Raw genomic sequence first — 22,237 nt, 5'->3', positions numbered from 1 at the left:
TGTCATGATAAAAAGTATCTTTATTTATCATTATAAATAAGTAGTGATGTCTGAACCTCAGTAACTGTCTGTCATGATAAACATGTATGTTGTATGAAGGTGGATCAAGAACCCACTGCACACATTCAGCAAAGCCTTTCACATGGAATAATGTATATCTGACATGTTTATATAACTGTATGTTCAACTCCAGGCTGAATGCATTAGTGTTGCTTCACTATATTTTTACACCAGTTGTTTTTACTTACTGATAAACTTTGTACATGTTATCCGTGTGTCATGTCTACCTGAATGGATCAGAGCTCTAAACCAATCACAATCTCTACTGATAATATGTTGTCTTTATTGACAGGTCCTGTATCCAATCATCTGACACTCTACACACTTCTTACAACACAAGATCACGGTAAGACTTAATGTGCTTGGAATGTAAAATATGGAATAAATGAACAACATGATTTATATTCATATTCATCCTGGCTTGTGTATCGTTTACATTATGAGTCATTTTAGGAGAGTTGAGTGATGTGTAAAGCTTTAATCACATTGTTAAAAATCACTTTAATCAATTTGTTTGATTTATTCTAGTTCTGTCCAATACATATTGAGATATTTAGAACGTAATTATCAACACGATCTCCTCCCATGTTGGAGAGGAGAGGAGAGGAGAGCAGAGGAGAGGAGAGCAGAGCTTGATGATTGATAAGAGTCAGTTATGTTTGTCAGTGAAGGAGTACTGCATGGGAGGGGCCATGTCACTCCAGCTGGTAGTCAGTGGGATGTGGGGTTTTCAAACTCATATGCTGTAAAAGTATACTAATTTAAACAGCAGGCGTCATGGCTTGCCAGATCACAGGCACAGAACTGTGTTGCCACTCGACAAGGAAAGCTACATTAGCAAATTAAACAAGAGTCTGATTGGAATATTATCCTTTACTGGACAGAGGATCCAACACAACACAATGGCCTGAGGTTATCTGATTTAATCGCCTGGTAAGAGACACTATTACATTTTCTATAGATATGATCAATTAAACTTGTTTATAGAACACGTTTTAGTGAATTCCAAGTACAGGAGACAGTATCGACGCCATATTGGGAAGTGCGCAGTTATCAACATGCAGGGATTTACACACAACACAAGCCAAACCCAAGCCTATCCTCGTTTCACACCTACAGAAAACACAGTTTAAAACATGGCAATGAATACGGAGCTAAAGCAGTGTGTAAATCCTGCATGATATTAAATAGCACACTTCGCCAAGCGATAATGGCGTCTATACTTGCCGGTCACAACTCTGGTCTCTAAACTACTTTGGATTCACTATAAACATTATTGATGACTTAATGGCTGTTGGGTTTTGATATTATGGTCAGTTTAATTGATCATATCTTGTAATAGTGTCTCTACCAGGCGATTAAACACTGTGCATATGTAAACATGTTTTGTAACACGGAGGGAGATGGAGGGGAACCGGAACACTCGCCCAAAAACGCTTGCCCCCATTTTTTCCCTGCCGACCAGCGGTTCTTGTATTGTTGTATTTGTTTTACTGAGGATAAGGTTAGAAATAACTTTAGGGTTATAAGGGTATGTTTTGGCATAGTTTACTGAGGTTAAGTTTAGGAATAAGGTTATATTTTGGCATAGTTTTACTGAGGTTCAGTTTAGGAATAAGGGTATGTTTTGGCATAGTTTACTGAGGTTAAGTTTAGGAATAAGGTTATATTTTGGCATAGTTTTACTGAGGTTCAGTTTAGGAATAAGGATATGTTTTGGCATAGTTTACTGAGGTTCAGTTTAGGAATAAGGTTATGTTTTGGCATAGTTTACTGAGGTTACGTTTAGGAATAAGGTTGGTTTTGGCATAGTTTACTGAGGTTACGTTTAGGGATACCAGGTGAATACAGCCGGAATAACCCCGGGGTGACTGTGTTTTGGGGCGAGCATTTTGGTATTCAGACGGAGCAGGAGATGGAGAGAGGGAAACAGATCTCTGATCTAAGTGGTGCTTCTGCTGAAACCTGACTCATGCATTAAGCTATAAGAATAATCTGAGTCTGATTATAAACCACTTGAGCCCCAGCTTCCATATTCTGGGGGGAACATAAACCAAAAATTGCCAATCTAGCACACAGTCACAACAACGTGTCGCGTTCATAGATTGGCAATATTTTGTCTTTTTATTCTCATATACCCAAATAATAAGTCAACTTTCTGAGGGCGAGTGAACGATTGCGTTCCAGATGTCCTTTTGATGGATTTTTCTTGGCTGTCAATGTTTCTATCGTCCATAAAATCGCTTTAAAAGTGATCCAAACGATCATGTATGATGTAACTTAATGTAACTCTATGAAGCAGATCATTCAGTTTTTCCCCAAACTAAAACCGGATGTGACGTTTGTGGCCGTTCCTGTCTATCTACACACACACACACACACACACACACACACACACACACACACACACACACACACACACACACACACACACACACACACACACACACACACACACACACACACACAGTGTCATGTCAGACTAGAAGAATGTTCAGAATGTAGGAGCGGCTCAAACCTACTTAGTGATGCCGTTGTCACACACAGATACAAATACACATTTACAAACTCACAACATGTCTGCTGTGAGGAGTTGAAAAGATAAGTGGGTGTGGGTAGGCCTCAGCCCTGGTGTCCAACGCCCATAGACAGTATTGTTATTATTATTACTATTATATATAGTATTTTATTGTTGAGCTACACGTTTGAACCCACTGGATGCATCCTGTTTAAATAATGATGTCATTATGGTTTTATAATCTACGTTTCTGCCTCTATTCTCTCACCAGTACAATGAACCATTGTGTCATCAGCCTTATTTAAAGTACAGTAGGTCTATTAGAATAGAAACATTCCCTGGTACACTTAGATATGGCTATGGTTCTATTATGCATTCAGAGGTAGAGTTATGCCTGACTTACAGCTGATCTACAAGCTCACAACACGTGGCGGTGTGAGGACAGGAGGAATCAGATCAAATAGTTGTGGTTTCATGAAGGTGAACAGGTTTTCTATGTTGATGACAAAGTCTTTGACCATGAGTAGGTGTGATGTAAGAGAAGATCATCTAACAATGGAAACAGATAAGTACATGATGACAGATTTATGAAGGTTTGACGGCATCTAAAGGAATGCAGTGTCACTAGTTTGATGCCAGGGCTCCTAACTTTGATCACAGATAACATCATAGAACACTAGACTGTGCTTTTGTCCTCTTCATCTTTTACTGTTTGGTCTGAAATAAGGATATGTATTCTAGTTCTGTCCAATACATATTGAGATATTAAAAAAAAATATTATCAACATGATCTCCACCCATGTTGTATATGGAGAGGAGAGGAGGGGCAGAGCTTGATGGTTGATTGTCAGTTATGTTTGTCAGTGAAGGAGTACTGCATGAGAAGGGCCATGTCACTATGCACACATACACACACGCACACACACGCGCGCGCGTGTTTGTGTGTGTTTGTGTGTGTTTGTGTGTGTGTGTGTGTGTGTTATTTATTATTAATTATTTTCGAGCGTGCGCGCAGCGCAGCTGCAGCTGCTCTCGCGCTCTGATAAAAACAACCCCACAAGAAGTCAAGAACACACACACACTAAAAAGTACTTAGTTATAGTTTTATTAAACATAAGTTACGTAACTACTACTATTAAGGTGCATGGCATGCCTTAAATTGCACGCCAAAATAAAGCAAAGAACCAGCTACAAAGGACAGAGAGAGTGGTCTATAATAATGCCGTTTATCCAACAATAAAAAGGAATGCCTCAACAAAGTCGTTTCCAGCCGCAACAAATAAGTAAACAGTAGGCTACAATAAAGCACAAATACAACTGTTACAGAATAAAACTGTGTGATACCAGACAGTCCAGTACAAAGTGCAACAACAAAAATGCTCAGGCTACTGTCTGAGAGCTGCTTAAACAATAGAATAAATAAAATAACTCAGTTAGTGAGTGATCCAGCAGCAAATAAGTACGCAAACAAATAAGCATAGGCTAATAGTAATAGGCAGATTAATTGGCTGAGAGCTGCACAAACACCAAATGGCATGAAAGCAAGGCAAGCCAGCCAAGCTATAAAGGTTCAGTAATCCACCAAACAAATAGGCAAACTAGTAAATTAACAAAGTGTCACCAACAAAAATGCTCACAAATAGTAGTCTTCTAATACAGTTAGGCTACAGAAAGAAGAAGCTTAAGCCTATCATAGGCCGTGCAGCAGCGCAGTGAGACGCACAACCATGATGTGGATCACTATACCGGGGTTTTGCGAGCAGCCGATCATTTTCAATTATCATTTATCTGAGCCCGAGCCTGGCCCTGGGCCCGTTTGTCAAATACAGAATCAGCCTGGCGGGCCTGCAGGGCTCTAATACAAATACACATTTACAAACTCACAACATGTCTGCTGTGAGGAGTTGCTTGTAGATCAGCTATTTCTGGAGAGAATGGTTGGTACGCAACCACCATGAAAAGATAAGTGTGTGTGTGTGTGTGTGTGTGTGTGTGTGTGTGTGTGTGTGTGTGTGTGTGTGTGTGTGTGTGTGTGTGTGTGTGTGTGTGTGTGTGTGTGTGTGTGTGTGTGCCAACATGGGAGGGTCAAAACATATCATTATGTACAGTCCATGATGAGTGATTAATGAAGGTCATAACAGGACATAAAGGAATGCAGTGTCTCAATAGTTTGATGTAAAGGAGCCTAACTTTGATCAGAGGAGAGGAGGAGGTCTGATGGTGAGGCTGTGGATCAAGGGTTTCCATGGATTATGATTGAGTGTTACTATGATTATTATTATTATTGGACACTTTGAAACGCTTTCTCTCAACTGAGAAATAAATCAGCTTTACTTCAGTTCTGCTCTCCTTTGCCTCAGTGCTTCTTCTCAACAGATGACATGCTTTCTGTTTTTACTCTTCTCCTGCACATTGTTTCACTGTCTCACTCACATTACCTTTCATTGTCTGACACACCTCATACATTCCATTAATACATTGTCTTAAAACATTAAATATCGTCACCTTGCTAAACTAATGGCCTACGTAATTTTTTGAGGAAAATTATATTTTGGCCTAAGTCAGCTCCTCATGACACTGGCCACCTCTGGTAAAATGGCCCATCTCCTAATTGAAAAGGATCATGCTGTTCACTCCCCTTTTAGTATAATGGCCTATCTCCCTAGTGTGACTTAGGACAAAATATTTACTGATTTAGGCCTTCTTTTTTGTCTCCGCCGAAGGTGGAGAATATGTTTTCGCTTCGTCCCGCCGTGTGTGAGCAAACATTGTTAGCCAAGCTAACATTGGGCAAGCTCCACGTGACACGTGTCAATTTGTTGACACCAATGCCTCTGATTGGCTAGAGGGACGTGTGACGAAATAAAATTCTATAAATAGGTGTGTCACTTCAAAAAGCCCCTACTTTTTGAAGTGAGGTAAAACAGGATCAATCAGACTTGATTGGAACAGTACCTTCAGTAAGTCCAAATCACCCGTCTGTGCGTGTGTGTTTCCCTCTGAGAACACCTAACATTGGTCAAGCAAAGGCGCAGAAGGCCAAAGCTAAGAAAGCATACTCATCTACAATTGTAACACAGAAGAGGACTAGAGTTGAAATGATCCCACAACAAAGCCGAAGTCTTAATACGTGTCAATATGTTGACATCAATGTCTCTGATTGGCTAGAGGGATGCATGAGGGATGCATGACGAAATACAATTCTATAAATAGGTGTGTCAACTGACCGCTTCTAAGGATGAGAACGCCATCAGTAAATCTGAAAGACACTACATATTCAGTCGCCCCTGCAGCACCAAACACCAAAAACCACGCGCATTCTATCTAGACGACAAGTTTGAAGAATTGGCAAATCCATCAAAGTACCCTTATGGCCGTGGTGGTTTAAAAACAGAAAGAGAAAAAGACATCACACAGAGAAAATATTTTAACCAACGCCTTTTGCATTATGATGATGATATTATGAAATTAGAACATTCCTAGAGAACTATGGTTAAAGATAGGGTAGGTGATTTCATTTGATTAAAATAGCACGGGTCCGCTGGCGGAGACTTGTGCTCCGAGGAGCACATTTTCTAGTTTTAAACTTTTTTTTACATTTATTTTGGCCTAAGTCAGATTTAATCCTATTTAAACCTATTTAAATCTCTTATGTTACATAACTGACAGAAAGTGTTATTTTTATTTTAATAGTCATAATTTGTTATAAACATTTTGGGTGAAATGATTAAGAAATATTGTATAGTTTTGTTTTGGATCAGTCTTTTATTTTTCCTGAAAAACTTAAAGAAATGACATAGGCCATTAGTTTAGCAAGGCGACGATATACTAGTATCCCACAAAGGATTGAACGGATGTTTTGACATGTTCAGGGAATCTTGTTGTCTTGTTGTCCTCATATGATGTAATCATGTACGGGTACAACATACAATACCACACATCTCCTGCTTCATATTAATGACAATGTCATCCTGACACTTTATGAGTCACCAACATTATTCAAACACATTTTAGAAAAAAAAAAAAAAGGAAAAAAAGAGCCACGGACATGTTTGTCCATATACGGACATGTTGATGACCCCTGACCCTCCATCCACAGCCTAAAAGTTATCTCACCTCTGATCAAAGTCAGGTTCCTTCACATTAAACTATTGTGACACTGCATTCAATTAAAATCCTGTCATGCCCTTCATTAATCACTCATCATCTACATATCTTTTCTGTCTCTCAAGTTTCCTTGTTCCAGTGTTCCATTGGCATTTTATCTTTGACGTTTCCGTGAGAAGCATTTAACATGTAATTATTATGTCTAATAAATCAAAACAAATCAAGTCTAGCTTGTAGGGTGTGTCTTTTTTCATTGTTACGTGTGCATGCCTTGGACTTTCTCATCAACAGAGAATACCTGATCACCTTAATGGAATGCACTAGCTACGGTACCTTGACAAACCAAATGGTTTATCTGGTAGAACTTGATCTCCTTCTGCCGTCAAATAACACTGTCTTTTGAAAAGCCAGCAATCTCTATATTAGCCATATGATGTATAATAATCTTTTGAGGTTGAAGCACTGTCTGTACTGATGAGACTCAATTATTATTATCCAAAATAATTAGTAACTATTAGTAACATAACTAGTGGCTCAGTAGTTAATGCAGACATACTATTGTTTTAAAATGTGCAGCACATTGGAATATACCCTATGACACAGTAGGAGTCCATTAGTATACATTTAGGGCAGGCTTGTCGAACTCATTTTGGGGTCTGGGCCGCATTGGTCAAAAAGTGACTTGAGGTGGGCAGACTGGGCACGCAGACACAGAGACACGCATTCGCGCTCATGCACATTCAGTTATACATCATTGTTTTTCAGTCTGTTGTCTCAGTCACTGCTATAACTACAGTATATCACTTTAAAAAATGTTATTATGAAGATTATATATACATTAATTATGAATTAATTAATTGCACTGGAAGGAGACCCCGGGGCAGACCAAGGACCAGATGGGGGGATTACATCTCCACACTGGCCTGGGGACGCCTCGGGATCTGTTGCCCCCGCGACCCGGCTCCGGATAAGCGGTTGAAGATGGATGGATGGATTATAAAAAAATTATAAATATGTTCAGTAAATAGCTACAGTACACAACATTATTATTATTATTTATATTTTTTAATTTTTTTTTCTTTCAGCAATGCAACTCAGACAATGAACTCAGTTCAGTCTTTTTTATTGAACAATAACGAAAATTCAGAAAATGGCAATGAATCAAAAATAATGACACTCAATGCTTTTTTGCAGTTTTAGAATAGAAAAAAATAACCCAACAGTAAAAGCTCAGGTCTTTACAAAAAAAGGATGTACCTGACATCTCTTTGCTTTAACTAACCTGTCAACATCAGGGACCAGGTTCTGAGCAGTAGTAACTTTCATAATTTCATTTAGATGTCCATGTGTCAACTAGTCTGTGAGCGCAGTTTGGATTTGTTGATGTTCATTACTAGGGATGGAGCTTGTTATTTTTTATTGATAATGAGCACCTTATCGATCCTGCTTATTGGCCAGTTGTGACTGTGTTTGTGGCTGACCACCATCTAACATTAAATGAAGATGACTAAAGTAAAACATATGTTTGCCTATCATTAAGTATTAGTGATAAGTGATGTGTTAAATGGCTTTATATTATGAATAGTATGCCTACTGTAATAATTACTATAAAATCTCCATATCTCTTCAGCTCTTTATAAACAAAAAAATGCATATTTATTTTCTATTCTTTTGTCTTTGTTTTAGCCAAAATATATCACTTGCACTACATATTACTAGGGTCTTCAAATACAGTACTTTTCTAACAGATAGAAGGCAAGTGACCTTTTTACTTTTGGAAAATAATATTGAAGAAATTGTTAACTGGTTAATGTATGTACTGTCACTTTAAAAGCGCAATTTATACTTCATCGTACAACAGTGTCACGCACCAAACTTGGCCAATCTCCAAGCTCACACCGCGTCTGTTCACACCACGTAGTGAGCTTGTAGATCTGCCATTTTCTGCAACGATAGACTGAGAAGACAGCGCACATTGAATATGTGACGCTAGGCGACACTAGTCATTCATTCTTAGGGAGTTTTTAAGAGTTTCCTAAACTGATATTTATCATTTGGATTATTAAAATTGTCAACGGAGACAGAGGACGAGTGAAACCTTTGAGCGTTTCACTCGTAACGGCCGTTATTCCACCGCACATGTAAACACAACGACGCAACCACCCGTACAAATGGAACCAAATGGACCCTTGTGGTCCCCTTAAAGAAGCAATGTTACGATGTATCCAATAGTGAATAATAATAATAATATAATAATATAATAATAATAAAATTCCTCGTCCTTGTTTCCCTGGGCAGCGCTGGTTAGCAGGGATCAATACACTTTTAGACTGACATGTTTGTGCCAGCGTGGGTGATTAGATTTATTTCTTGATCTCCTCTTGTCTTGATTGTTTAGACATGACTTGGCCATTGTTCTCACAGAACATGTTTGGCCACTATTAGCTGCCTGCCGTGCCTGCCGCCTGCCTGTCTTTTTTTTCTCTCTCGTTTCTTTTCCATTAGAGCTAGTATGAAAAGGTGTTTTTTTTTTCAAATCACTTCGCAGGCCACCATGGACCTTTCCGCGGGCCGCTAACAGCCCGCGGGCCGCCACTTTGACAACCTTGATTTAGGGCTAGGCCACTGTGTTTTTAGTAAGATGATTATTTTGCATGTATGTGGCGAAAAACCTTGCAGCTTGACATTTTGATCTTCACCTGCCTTATCTGTTTTATTTGTTCAATTATATAATTATTTATTTTTTTACATGGTAATGAGAATGTTTTGCTTATTTTACTGCCATTTGCACTGATGAAAGTCCCACATGGACCTAAGCTGTCAAATGAAATGAGTTACTTTGCCCTCATCTTAAAGTTAACGTGTTAGGCTGTTTGTGGTATGATGCAGGGATAACAGGATAGCTGGGCACTAGGGACATCTGGGCACCTCCATGTAAAATTGTCTATTTGGTCCAATATCAAAACAACAAAATATTTGTAAAATGTTTTAAAGTAAAGTGTACATGATTACAGGCTTAAACATTCGGCAATTAAGGTCTAATAATTCTACAATTGCTACAAATTGCTACAAAACCTGTACATCCAGTCATTTTGGGGCATAAACAAGCAGTTGAAGGATAACATTAAGTCTGATAATGATGTACCATGCATGTTCACATCATGTATACTTTACATTACTTAAGACCATTTTTCAAATATATATATTTTTTACATTTTGGACAAAATAGCCAATTTCACATGGAGGTGCCCAGATATCCCTAGTGCCCACCTATCCTGTATCTAATGCAGGAGGCAGAGGAGAGGGTAATGGCAGTAAGTTATTGTGGAACATCTTGCTCCATTAGCATTAGACATCCAACATACTACATTTCTGGTGTGAAATGGCACGAGGGACGCCCACAAGAAGACCTTCCCAAAAATCGGCGCGCACATATGTGCCCTTTAGTGGACTTTGAGCACCTGCCCCTTCAGTGCTCTGTGCACGGCCCTGGTCTACTGTCATGATAAACGTGATCTTTATTTATAATTATAAATAAGTAGTGATGTCTGAACCTCAGTAACATCATAACAGTCTACTGTCATGATAAGCATGATCTTTATTTATCATTATAAATAAGTAGTGATGTCTGAACCTCAGTAACATAACAGTCTACTGTCATGATAAACATGATCTTTATTTATCATTATAAATAAGTAGTGATGTCTGAACCTCAGTAACATCATAACAGTCTACTGTCATGATAAACATGATCTTTATTTATCATTATAATTAAGTAGTGATGTCTGAACCTCAGTAACATCATAACAGTCTACTGTCATGATAAACATGATATTTATTTATCATTATAAATAAGTAGTGATGTCTGAACCTCAGTAACTGTCTGTCATGATAAACATGTATGTTGTATGAAGGTGGATCAAGGACCCACTGCACACATTCAGCAAAGCCTTTCACATGGAATAATGTATATCTGACATGTTTATATAACTGTATGTTCAACTCCAGGCTGAATGCATTAGTGTTGCTTCACTATATTTTTACACCAGTTGTTTTGACTTATTGATAAACTTTGTACATGTTATCCGTGTGTCCTGTCTACCTGAATGGATCAGAGCTCTAAACCAATCACAATCTCTACTGATAATATGTTGTCTTTATTAACAGGTCCTGTATCCAATCATCTGACACTCTACACACTTCTTACAACACAAGAACACGGTAAGACTTAATGTGCTTGGAATGTAAAATATGGAATAAATGAACAACATGATTTATATTCATATTCATCCTGGCTTGTTTATCGTTTACATCATGAGTCATTTTAGGAGAGTTGAGTGATGTGTAAAGCTTTAATCACATTGTTAAAAATCACTTTAATCAATTTGTTTGATTTATTCTAGTTCTGTCCAATACATATTGAGATATTTAGAACATAATTATCAACACGATCTCCTCCCATGTTGGAGAGGAGAGGAGAGGAGAGGAGAGGAGAGGAGAGCAGAGCAGAGCTGGATGATTGATAAGAGTCAGTTATGTTTGTCAGTGAAGGAGTACTGCATGGGAGGGGCCATGTCACTCCAGCTGGTAGACAGTGGGATGTTGGGTTTTCAAACTCATATGCTGTAAAAGTATACTAATTTAAACAGCAGGCGTCATGGCTTGCCAGATCACAGGCACAGAACTGTGTTGCCACTCGACAAGGAACGCTACATTAGCAAATTAAACAAGAGTCTGATTGGAATATTATCCTTTACTGGACAGAGGATCCAACACAACACAATGGCCTGAGGTTATCTGATTTAATCGCCTAGCTGGTAAGAGACACTATTACATTTTCTATAGATATGATCAATTAAACTTGTTTATAGAACACGTTTTAGCGAATTCAAAGTACAGGAGACAGTATCAACGCCATATTAGAGTTGGGAAGTGCGCAGTTATCAATATGCAGGGATTTACGCACAACACAAGCCAAACCCCAGCCTATCCTCGTTTCAAACCTACATAAAATACAGTTTAAAACATGGCAATGAATACAGAGCTAAAGCAGTGTGTAAATCCTGCATGATATTAAATAGCACACTTCGCCAAGCGATAATGGCGTCTATACCTGCCGGTCACAAAACTCTGGTCTCTAAACTACTTTGAATCCACTATAAACATTATTGATGACTTAATGGCTGTTGGGTTTTGATATTATGGTCAGTTTAATTGATCATATCTTGTAATAGTGTCTCTACCAGGCGATTAAACACTGTGCATATGTAAACATGTTTTGTAACACGGAGGGAGATGGAGGGCAACCGGAACACTCGCCCAAAAACGCTTGCCCCCATTTTTTCCCCGCCGACCAGCGGTTCTTGTATTGTATTTGTTTTACTGAGGATAAGGTTAGAAATAACTTTAGGGTTAGGCATAGTTTTACTGAGGTTCAGTTTAGGAATAAGGTTATGTTTTGGCATAGTTTACTGAGGTTACGTTTAGGAATAAGGTTATGTTTTGGCATAGTTTTACTGAGGTTACGTTTAGGAATAAGGGTATGTTTTGGCATAGTTTTACTGAGGTTCAGTTTAGGAATAAGGTTATATTTTGGCATAGTTTTACTGAGGTTCAGTTTAGAAATAAGGTTATATTTTGGCATAGTTTTACCGAGGTTACGTTTAGGAATAAGGTTATGTTTTGGCTTAGTTTACTGAGGTTCAGTTTAGGAATAAGGATATGTTTTGGCATAGTTTACTGAGGTTACGTTTAGGAATAAGGTCATGTTTTGTTATAGTTTACTGAGGTTCAGTTTAGGAATAAGGTTATGTTTTGGCATAGTTTACTGAGGTTACGTTTAGGAATAAGGTTGGTTTTGGCACAGTTTACTGAGGTTACGTTTAGGAATAAGGTCATGTTTTGTTATAGTTTACTGAGGTTCAGTTTAGGAATAAGGTTATGTTTTGGCATAGTTTACTGAGGTTACGTTTAGGAATAAGGTTGGTTTAGGCATAGTTTACTGAGGTTACGTTTAGGAATAAGGTTATGTTTTGGCATAGTTTACTGAGGTTACGTTTAGGAATACCAGGTGAATACAGCCGGAATAACCCCGGGGTGACTGTGTTTTGGGGCGAGCGTTTTGGTATTCAGACGGAGCAGGAGATGGAGAGAGGGAAACAGATCTCTGATCTAAGTGGTGCTTCTGCTGAAACCTGACGCATGCATTAAGCTATAAGAATAATCTGAGTCTGATTATAAACCACTTGAGCCCCAGCTTCCATATTCTGGGGGGAACATAAACCAAAAATTGCCAATCTAGCACACAGTCACAACAACGTGTCGCGTTCAGACACGTTTTGAGCTCATAGATTGGCAATATTTGGTCTTTTTATTCTCTTATACCCAATTAATAAGTCAACTTTCTGAGGGCGAGTGAACGATTGCGTTCTAGATGTCCTTTTGATGGATTTTTCTTGAATGTCAATGTTTCTATCGTCCATAAAATCGCTCTGAAAGTGATCCAAACGATCGTGTATGATGTAACTTAATGTAACTCTATGAGTATCCTTTACTGGACAGAGGATCCAACACAACACAATGGCCTGAGGTTATCTGATTTAATCGATCGTGTATGATGTAACTTAATGTAACTCTATGAGGCAGATCATTCAGTTCTCCCCCACGCTAAAACCGGATGTGACGTTTGTGGCCGTTCCTGTCTATCTCCACACACACACACACACACACACACACACACACACACACACACACACACACACACACACACACACACAGTGTCATGTCAGACTAGAAGAATGTTCAGAATGTAGGAGCGACTTACTTAGTGACGCCGTTGTCACACACAGACACAAATACACATTTACAAACTCACAACATGTCTGCTGTGAGGAGTTGAAAAGATAAGTGTGTTTGTGAGGGTAGGCCTCAGCCCTGGTGTCCAACGCCCATAGACAGTATTGTTATTATTATTACTATTATATATAGTATTTTATTGTTGAGCTACATGTTTGAACCCACTGGATGCATCCTGTTTAAATAATGATGTCATTATGGTTTTATAATCTACGTTTCTGCCTCTATTCTCTCACCAGTACAATGAACCATTGTGTCATCAGCCTTATTTAAGAGGCTAGAGGAGGGGAGGAGCAGAGCTTGATGATTGATAGGTGTCAGTTATGTTTGTCAGTGAAGGAGTACTGCATGAGAAGGGCCATGTCACTATACACACACACACCCCTGGCCCGTGGTATTCAGCCCGGCCGGCCCCTGGCCCGTGGTATTCAGCCCGGCCGGCCCCTGGCCCGTGGTATTCAGCACGGCCCGGCCCCTGGCCCGTGGTATTCAGCCCGGCCGGCCCCTGGCCCGTGGTATTCAGCACGGCCCGGCCCCTGGCCCGATAGGTGGCACAATTTTACAGTCCGAGCCCGGCCCGAAGTCCGAGGCCTTTTTATTTATTTATTTATTTATTATTAATTATTTTCGAGCGTGCGTTCAGCGCAGCTGCAGCTGCTCTCGCGCTCTGATAAAAACAACCCCACAAAAAGTCAAGAACACACACACACTAAAAAGTACTTAGTTGTAGTTTTATTAAACGTAAGTTACGTAGCTGCTACTATTAAGGTGCATGGCATGCCTTAAATTGCACGCCAAAATAAAGCAAAGAACCAGCTACAAAGGACAGAGAGAGTGGTCTATAATAAAGCCGTTTATCCAACAATAAAGGGGAATGCCTCGACAAAGTTGTTTCCAGCATACTTTATTTGTTTATTTAGACAGGACAGAGCATATTAATGAACGTCACATGAACGTAAATACACCGGATTTAGCAAAGATGCTAATTTTCATCCGCAGTCCTCACAGAAAACATAAAAACAGAAAAACAATAACATCAGAAAACAGACAAACGGTGAAATACAATTACATTACATCACATAGCCTAAAAAAAAACCTAAAATATGATCACAAATGGTTGCAGCTTTGGTTTTCAAGCAACCATCTTTTCACATTGAATTTAAAAGATGGAAATGTAGCACAATCCCTTATATGTAGAGGAAGGCCATTCCATGCTACACAACCCTGTACTGAGAGGACATTTTGACCGAAGGTTGTTTGCCGGTGCGGCACTTCACAATCTCCTCGAGTGGTTGCTCTGGTACTGATTCCTCTTTCAGGCTTCCTTTTAATGAATTCCCTTAGGGGGGGCGGGCACAGACCATGTAAGGTCTTGTATATGACCCCAACCTGTTTGAAGCAGCAACAAATAAGTAAACAGTAGGCTACAATAAAGCACAAATACAACTGTTACAGAATAAAACTGTGTGATACCAGACAGTCCAGTACAAAGTGCAACAACAAAAATGCTCAGGCTACTGTCTGAGAGATGCTTAAACAATAAAATAAATAAAATAACTCAGTTAGTGAGTGATCCAGCAGCAAATAAGTACGCAAACAAATAAGCATAGGCTAATAGTAATAGGCAGATTAATTGGCTGAGAGCTGCACAAACACCAAATGGCATGAAAGCAAGGCAAGCCAGCCAAGCTATAAAGGTTCAGTAATCCACCAAACAAATAGGCAAACTAGTAAATTAACAAAGTGTCACCAACAAAAATGCTCACAAATAGTAAGTAGTCTTCTAATACAGTTAGGCTACAGAAAGAAGAAGCTTAAGCATATCATAGGCCTATAGGCAGCATCATGCCCTTTGCGTGATCCAGCCAGCAGGAACAAAAAAAAGGAGTATGGCCTACCTTTTTTTGAGGTCAACTGTGAAGAATAATATTGCCAAACAAATAATTCCAGTCTGTAACACACAAACAAAAACTACTCCTCATTTTGAGTCACGAGCGCCGTGAAGAAAAAGTATAGCATCCACAGTTGAAGGTTTAAGAGCCGTTCTCCAGTGTCCTCCCAGCACAGCTGAAGACGCGCTCGCTGCTGCTGCTGCTGCTGCTGCTTGCAGGTATGCTCAGCACCTGGAGTTTTTAAAACAGTCACAAGTCAAGGTTTAGCACTACATCATATTATATTATTATTTTTACACAAAGGCTGCACATCATAATTATTTAAATAGGCTACATTTACAAAACACATGACAAGATCAATTTTGTTCATTTCATAAACTTTAGGCCTACAATATATCACTATAGAGTATGATTTCAGAACAATTAGCTTTTGGGTGTGTTCTCACCTGACGGGCGAGTCGTGACAGCAAAGGAAGGCTGTTCTGATGTTGACGCCACCAGCCCAACAAATCTCGGTCATCATCCATGCTGGGGTTAAGGTCGAGGTATATTTTGATCTCTTCTATGTTTGTGACATTCTCCCACTCCGCTTCAAATTCAGCCATTTGCCTTTTTTTTGCTGCTGGTGGCAGGGTGTCTGTCACTGTTGCTGGCTCCGGCTGCCCGTCCTGGGTCACACCCGTTTGATAGGTCTCTATCCAACGCTTTGCATCCTGCTGGATGGCATCTCTATCAATGGCAGAGAACATACGGAGCTGGCTGAATTTTGGCCATAAGAGCATCGCCAGTTTATGATGGGGCTGAATCTCAATCTTCTTCCCAATCCACTCCAAGTGGCGCTGGCGGTTGGTGGCCTGATAAGTGTTATAGATAAATAGATAACTTATATTAAAGTAATACTAGGTAACGTTTTCAACAAAACTAAAGTTAAATTGTATATCTTTTGTCAGTGGCAAAAGTTTCACAACACCCACTCCATGAATTTCACCCCCGGAAGCCTTTTATTTATATATTTTCTATTGAACGGTGAAGGGGGGGACTTTCCCGGGAAAATGACGTTCCTGGCCAACGTCATGACGTCGTGGCCGACGTCCCCAGGAACTACCGCAACGGTTTCCTGTTTGGCCAGGAACTACCGCGGTAATAGCAAAAAGGAACCTCACGCTGATGTTAAGAGAATGTAGGATTGGAAGATCGAAAAAGAACAGAAAAAGAAAGCACAGCTCATGGTAACTAATGCTCCACTGGCTAAGAGAAACGATCCGTAGATAGTATAAAACAATTAAAAGATCGCTTTTTGAAACGCTTCCGGCTTCCGGTGAAAACGAATGGAATTCTGGGTAATCGAGGATTACGGAAATTGTATGCAGTGACGGTAGTGACCAGCAGAGGTTGCTAAAAATCGTTATTTGGGATTCTGCATTGTACAACTTTAAGTATCAATTACCCAATAATAAAGCAGAGGTTCGAGAACTGTTGAGACACAATCACCATTTATTTCAGGAGATCCCCGTCTGTCCTACACAGAAATGTATGTAGACCAGCCCCTTCATTCAGTTTGCTACCCTCTTTTATACAAGTCAGAGGGGAAAAATAGACTTTACAATTCAGTGGTAACATATATCCTTATATGGGCACAAGGGACAGAATAGTACATCACACTAAACACCTTAAAAGGCCATAAAAGAAAAACTATACTAGGACATGACATTCTGTTGACAGGTGACAGGGCCCTGTCACCGTCGCAGCTGTTCTCTCAGCAGGGGAGCTAACTAGTCTGTTAGTCTGCCACTAGAATTTACCTATCTATATTAGAATTGTCAGACTACCATTACAATCCGTCCTTTGACTATATCTCATAGTCACTTAAACAGTATGACATTCTAAATATTCAAAATTGTTCACCACCCTTCACTTATCTGACCACAAATCTAGGCGAAAACCTTATTATCTTAATATCTTTTGTATTGATTTTAAAGGAAATTCCTAAACGGCCCTCATTATTTTTGTCTTTTTGAGCGACCACCATATGGCCTGCAGTCAGTGGAAGGGAAAAAGCATGTCAGTCACCACAAAGAAAATAAAACACTCCACATCTAAATTAAAATTAAACCCACATCTAGAAAATACACATAAACAAAAAAAACATTTCCATCCCTAGCCCCTCTTCCCCATAGCTTAAATAATATTGTTATTGTTGAAAGGTGGCACCCATTGTGGTCTTGGCTGGGGTTGCACTATTACCTTAGATGATGTTCCAACGATCCTTGCCATTACTGCTTTAATGCAGGCAGAGCCGAATCCCATCCTCGTCGCCAAATGTTATAGAAATATTATATTCCATTCGGGTGAAGTTTTAGATCATTTATTAGGAAGATTCAGGCAGAGAGCAACAGCATACAGATCATGAGAAGCAGGCCTCCAGGCCTGCTCCAGCAGCCTCTCTCCCGCCCCTCGGGGCACAAGCCTCCTGAAGTGTCATATGCGACACCTTTTATACACAAAGATCTCTCCCCTAAATGTAGATAAATATAAACAGGCTATACTAAGTAACAGTACCATAGAGCTGACTGGTTAAATTATCAATGACCATGTATAGTATCACAGGACAAATTACTTGCTGACACAGAGCATAATGTGGAAATAGACCTTTGTATCAGTTGTTGAATGACAGGAACAGAAGCTGTGAAAAGAACCCTGCTGTGTGGCTACCATTCTAGGGCCAAAATACAGATAAATACATATGTGATTTAGAACAGGTTGGCATTCTCAAAATATCCATTACATTCCAGAGTTTTTTGTTTTTTACATGAATAATCATATTCATGTACATACGACAGGAGATTTATAGAATGACAAATCAATATTTTCTACTACCTACATGTTGATACAGTTATCTTACAGAATAGTATTTCTGCTTGTTTTCCGTTTGAGAGTTCTTCTCTCATTCTTCTAGAATTTAGTATATGTGAAATCTTTTATCTGGTTGGACGTTAAATCTCTGTTTTTCAAGGCAAAGGGCCCATAGTGTATGGGTGGATACGAATATTAATACTTCTCTCCCTTCTAAACGTTAAAAGTCCAGAGATTATGCAGTCAAAACAAATATTTCCACATTAGTGGCCAATGCCCAGTTGACTAATTTTTTAGATATCAGTTTTTAGAACTCCTATATTAATTAATACAGATAGATATCAAGCATATCACATGAAACATATTACAGTATAATAGATCTGCTTGTTTTAGGTTTGAAAGCTTTGAGAGCTTCTCACTCATAGGGCCCTATTCCAAGGGAAATTTGAACAAACCACTAATTAGGGATTTCGGACTAGGCAAGAGGCGTTTCCCCGCAAAATTCGGTATTCTATGGCACCCCCGTGACCCGCCAAACACCTGAGCTACCCGTTACATTATGCATAGGTGTGGTTTGGGCGTTACAATGATAAAACCAATCACCGTGCCAGAAGCCATTGCCTTTAAGAGAAGACTGCGCTAGCCGTCATCCCGATCCAATATATGCTCTAGCCTATCTACCTGTCTGCACTGTTGCCTGGTCTGATTATTATAAGCCACATTGGGCTTGTTTTCCTTCTTTTTTTTTATTTTATCCAAATACATTTTTATATTAATTTGTAGCCTATTGTGTTCACAATAAGCTTGTCATATTAGTCAGATCCGGAATAGTATATGAAAGCCATTTAAAATATGTATACTATTGGTACACACCAGCTGCTCCCAAATAATTAATTACATCATGTTGCGACAACGCTCCTACGTGGTACACAGACAAACAGTAGCACATGGGTATAATAAATTGGACAGTTTTAGGAAAGGTCTATAGCCTATGTACTCACGTTGGCTGGATTGTTCTATTTCCATCATTCTAATGGATTCCAGGGGGGTGTAAACATCTCTGTAGTAGCTCCATAGTTTCCTCTGAAGTGACGCAGTTAAAGTTAACTTACATCCATATTGTCCCCGTTATCTTTCATCATCCACCTTTGTTCAGTAATCCCGAACAGAGCTAAACTTTAAGTTTACATCAATCAAAGCCTCTCAAACCCAGACACATTGCTGCGATGCGTATGTGCGTCGCCTACCCAAAATAACAGACATCCAAGCTATCAACGGCGCTGCGTCATGTCTGTCGACAGCTTACAGATCTGTTATTTTGGACAGCATGCAATGAGGCGCGCGCGCCACGGAGAAGCCTAACACTAAACCAAAAATATTACATTACGTGGTCAACAACATACTAGACATGTAACTTGCTTGGAGCTTTTAATGCAGTGGTTCTCAACCTGTGGGTCGAGACCACAATGGAGCACCCAACGCCTGGCGAGCTAGTAGATCTGCTATTTTCACAATATTTATCTGTGGAACCGAGTCAAACAAAATGGGGGGGTCCCCAGTTCAAATATGGTTATTTTGGGGGGTCATGAACGTAGCGTTTACGCAGGGAATATAATAATAATATAGGCTAATATATATAATATAGGCTATAATATAATATTCACCCGCAGGCCGCAGCATGGGTTTAATGAGACAGCAGCCAAAATGAAAATCACACTATGATCCGATCATCTTATAAAAAATGTAAGTGCTTAAGATTTTAGCCCAAACCCAACGGGACCCGACCCGGCCCGTCGGCACCGGCTGAGCTGGGTCTACGTTTTTTTTACATCCAAATAAATTCACATATTAATTAATTTGTAGCGTAGGCTATTGTGTTCACAATAAGCAACTTGTCATATTAGTCAGATCCCCAAGAGTATATGAAAGCCATTTAAAATAGTTATATATTCTTGCACAGCTGATGCCAAATAATTAATCAACAGGGCAGCGCAACGCAATATAGGTCAAATCACTCAGCTGTCTTGTCATGACGCAGCAGCAGAAGCCCCCTTTAAAGTTTAAACCATAACATGACATCTTCAGACTATTGAGCTTTCTTCATGTCTTTTTCACCTCAAAGTAAATGTTGGATTATTTCTTCAGATGAGACCACAGGCAGCGGGCCGGGCAGTAGCCTAGAAGGTAACATTGGATGTGATTTCTCCATTGCAAAAATGATTACGGTTATTCTATGAAACATATACCATAATCATTTTTAAAATGGTTATGGGGCAGTGTATATATTTATATAGCCCTATTTGCTCCAAGCTGTTTTTTAAATAAAATATAGACTGTTGGAAGAGTTAACGAATTACCAAGATTTAATGAGAAATAAGGCTTCTTTAGAAAAATGACTGACGGGCTGGGCTGGGTCTAATTTGTCAATTATTAGTCGAGCCGGGCTGAAATATTTAGGGGATATGAAAGCTCTAGTTAGTAGTTTGAAGTGCTCATGTGGCCTTATAGTTGCTTCTTTTTGTTTTCATAGACCTGCGGACTGCGGTTGCTTATTTCTCGCCAAGGCTGGCAACACGGCTCATGGTCCAACGCACAAAGCCATTGTAGTGTCTGTGTGCACTTGACGGGTGATTTTATGAACCAGCGGGTGCTTTTAGAATCCACTATCCCCCCTCCCCAAGCCGTACCCATGTGTGGGTTGAGAATTTCAATGTGGGGGATATAGCAACAACACGCCCACGGGCACACCTCCATGCGCAAATAACGGCGTCGGCATAATGGTGACGGGTAGAGCAGGTGCTAGAATAACCTATTGGGGCGGCGCAGGTCCATTATCCCGATTTAACGGGGATTTTTTTGCCACAGAATGGGGCCCATAATGTCAAATCTATATCTGTTTGTATGTTAAATCTCTGTTTCTCACGGCTGAGGGCTCCATTATCATCACGTGGAATTTGCTACCAAATGGAATTTTCATCACTCGGGCATTTTCGCTACATGGAATACAAATCTCACCCTTATAGACGTTGACATGCCAGAGATTAGGCAGTAAGAACAAATATGTTCACATTAGTTATCGAATATAGTTTTCCAGTCTTCATGGCTCTTTCCTCCATCTTCACTTGGCATACGTATTTGGTTTGCATTTCTGACAGTGATCTCTACTGGGCTGATGGGTCCCAGTGTTCAGTGGCTCTCACGTCCATTTTGTTAATGTCTCTTCTATAGTGGTCTCCACTGGGCTGGTGGTTCCCCTGTTCAGTGGCTCTCGAATGCTCTCTGTGGCTCTCTTTGCCTTGGTCCTACTGCTGTGGCCAAGTCTCTTGTTGTTTGTTTGACATGGTGTCGATTTCCTCACCTTCGCTGTTACATGGTGACATTGTTGGTGCTGCTCTCATGGCTGGTGACCATGCACGCTCTGCTGTGGAAAACGCATGCTCTGCTCCTTCCCTCCGTGGCTTGAAGCTGTTGTTCCCTTGATGTCATCACAGAATAGATTTATCTGCAAGGTTCCAGTCGTGTAGTTGTTGAAGATCATCAGAAGTTGATTCTGCATAGCTTGCTTCTGTAGTGCTCCTCTTTGTCCTCCATCGTCTGGATCTGGTCCGGATCTGCTTTGAGAAAATCTTCTTCCAAAAAAAGTCCTTCACCCTTAAGTTCTTTTGATCAAGTATCCATAATCATAATCATGTTTATGATGATGAAATATTGATCCCATCCTCGTCGCCAAATGTTATAGAAATATTATATTCCATTCGGGTGAAGTTTTAGATCATTTATTAGGAAGATTCAGGCAGAGAGCAACAGCATACAGATCATGAGAAGCAGGCCTCCAGGCCTGCTCCAGCAGTCCCTCCTCCAGCCCCTCAGGGCACAAGCCTCCTGAAGTGTCATATGCGACACCTCTTATACACCAAGATCTCTCCCCTAAATGTAGATAAATATAAACAGG

General features: G+C 39.8%; 1 protein-coding gene across 1 annotated transcript in view; it reads left to right on the top strand.

Annotated features, from left to right (window-relative positions):
- LOC308098960 (NLR family CARD domain-containing protein 3-like) overlaps nucleotides 1-22,237 on the top strand; it is a 189,232-nt gene that overhangs the window by 25,218 nt on the left and 141,777 nt on the right. The window contains exons 2-3 of the mRNA XM_080447435.1: nucleotides 353-406; nucleotides 10,853-10,906. The gene's annotated coding sequence lies outside the window, so the exon portion shown is untranslated. The remainder of the gene's footprint in view (nucleotides 1-352; nucleotides 407-10,852; nucleotides 10,907-22,237) is intronic.

The sequence above is a fragment of the Gymnoscopelus braueri genome (assembly GCF_963280865.1).
Source record: "Gymnoscopelus braueri genome assembly, chromosome: 13".
NCBI lineage: Eukaryota > Metazoa > Chordata > Actinopteri > Myctophiformes > Myctophidae > Gymnoscopelus > Gymnoscopelus braueri.
The sequence above is the reverse complement of the archived record's forward strand: the minus strand, read 5'-3'. Positions and strand labels throughout refer to the sequence as shown.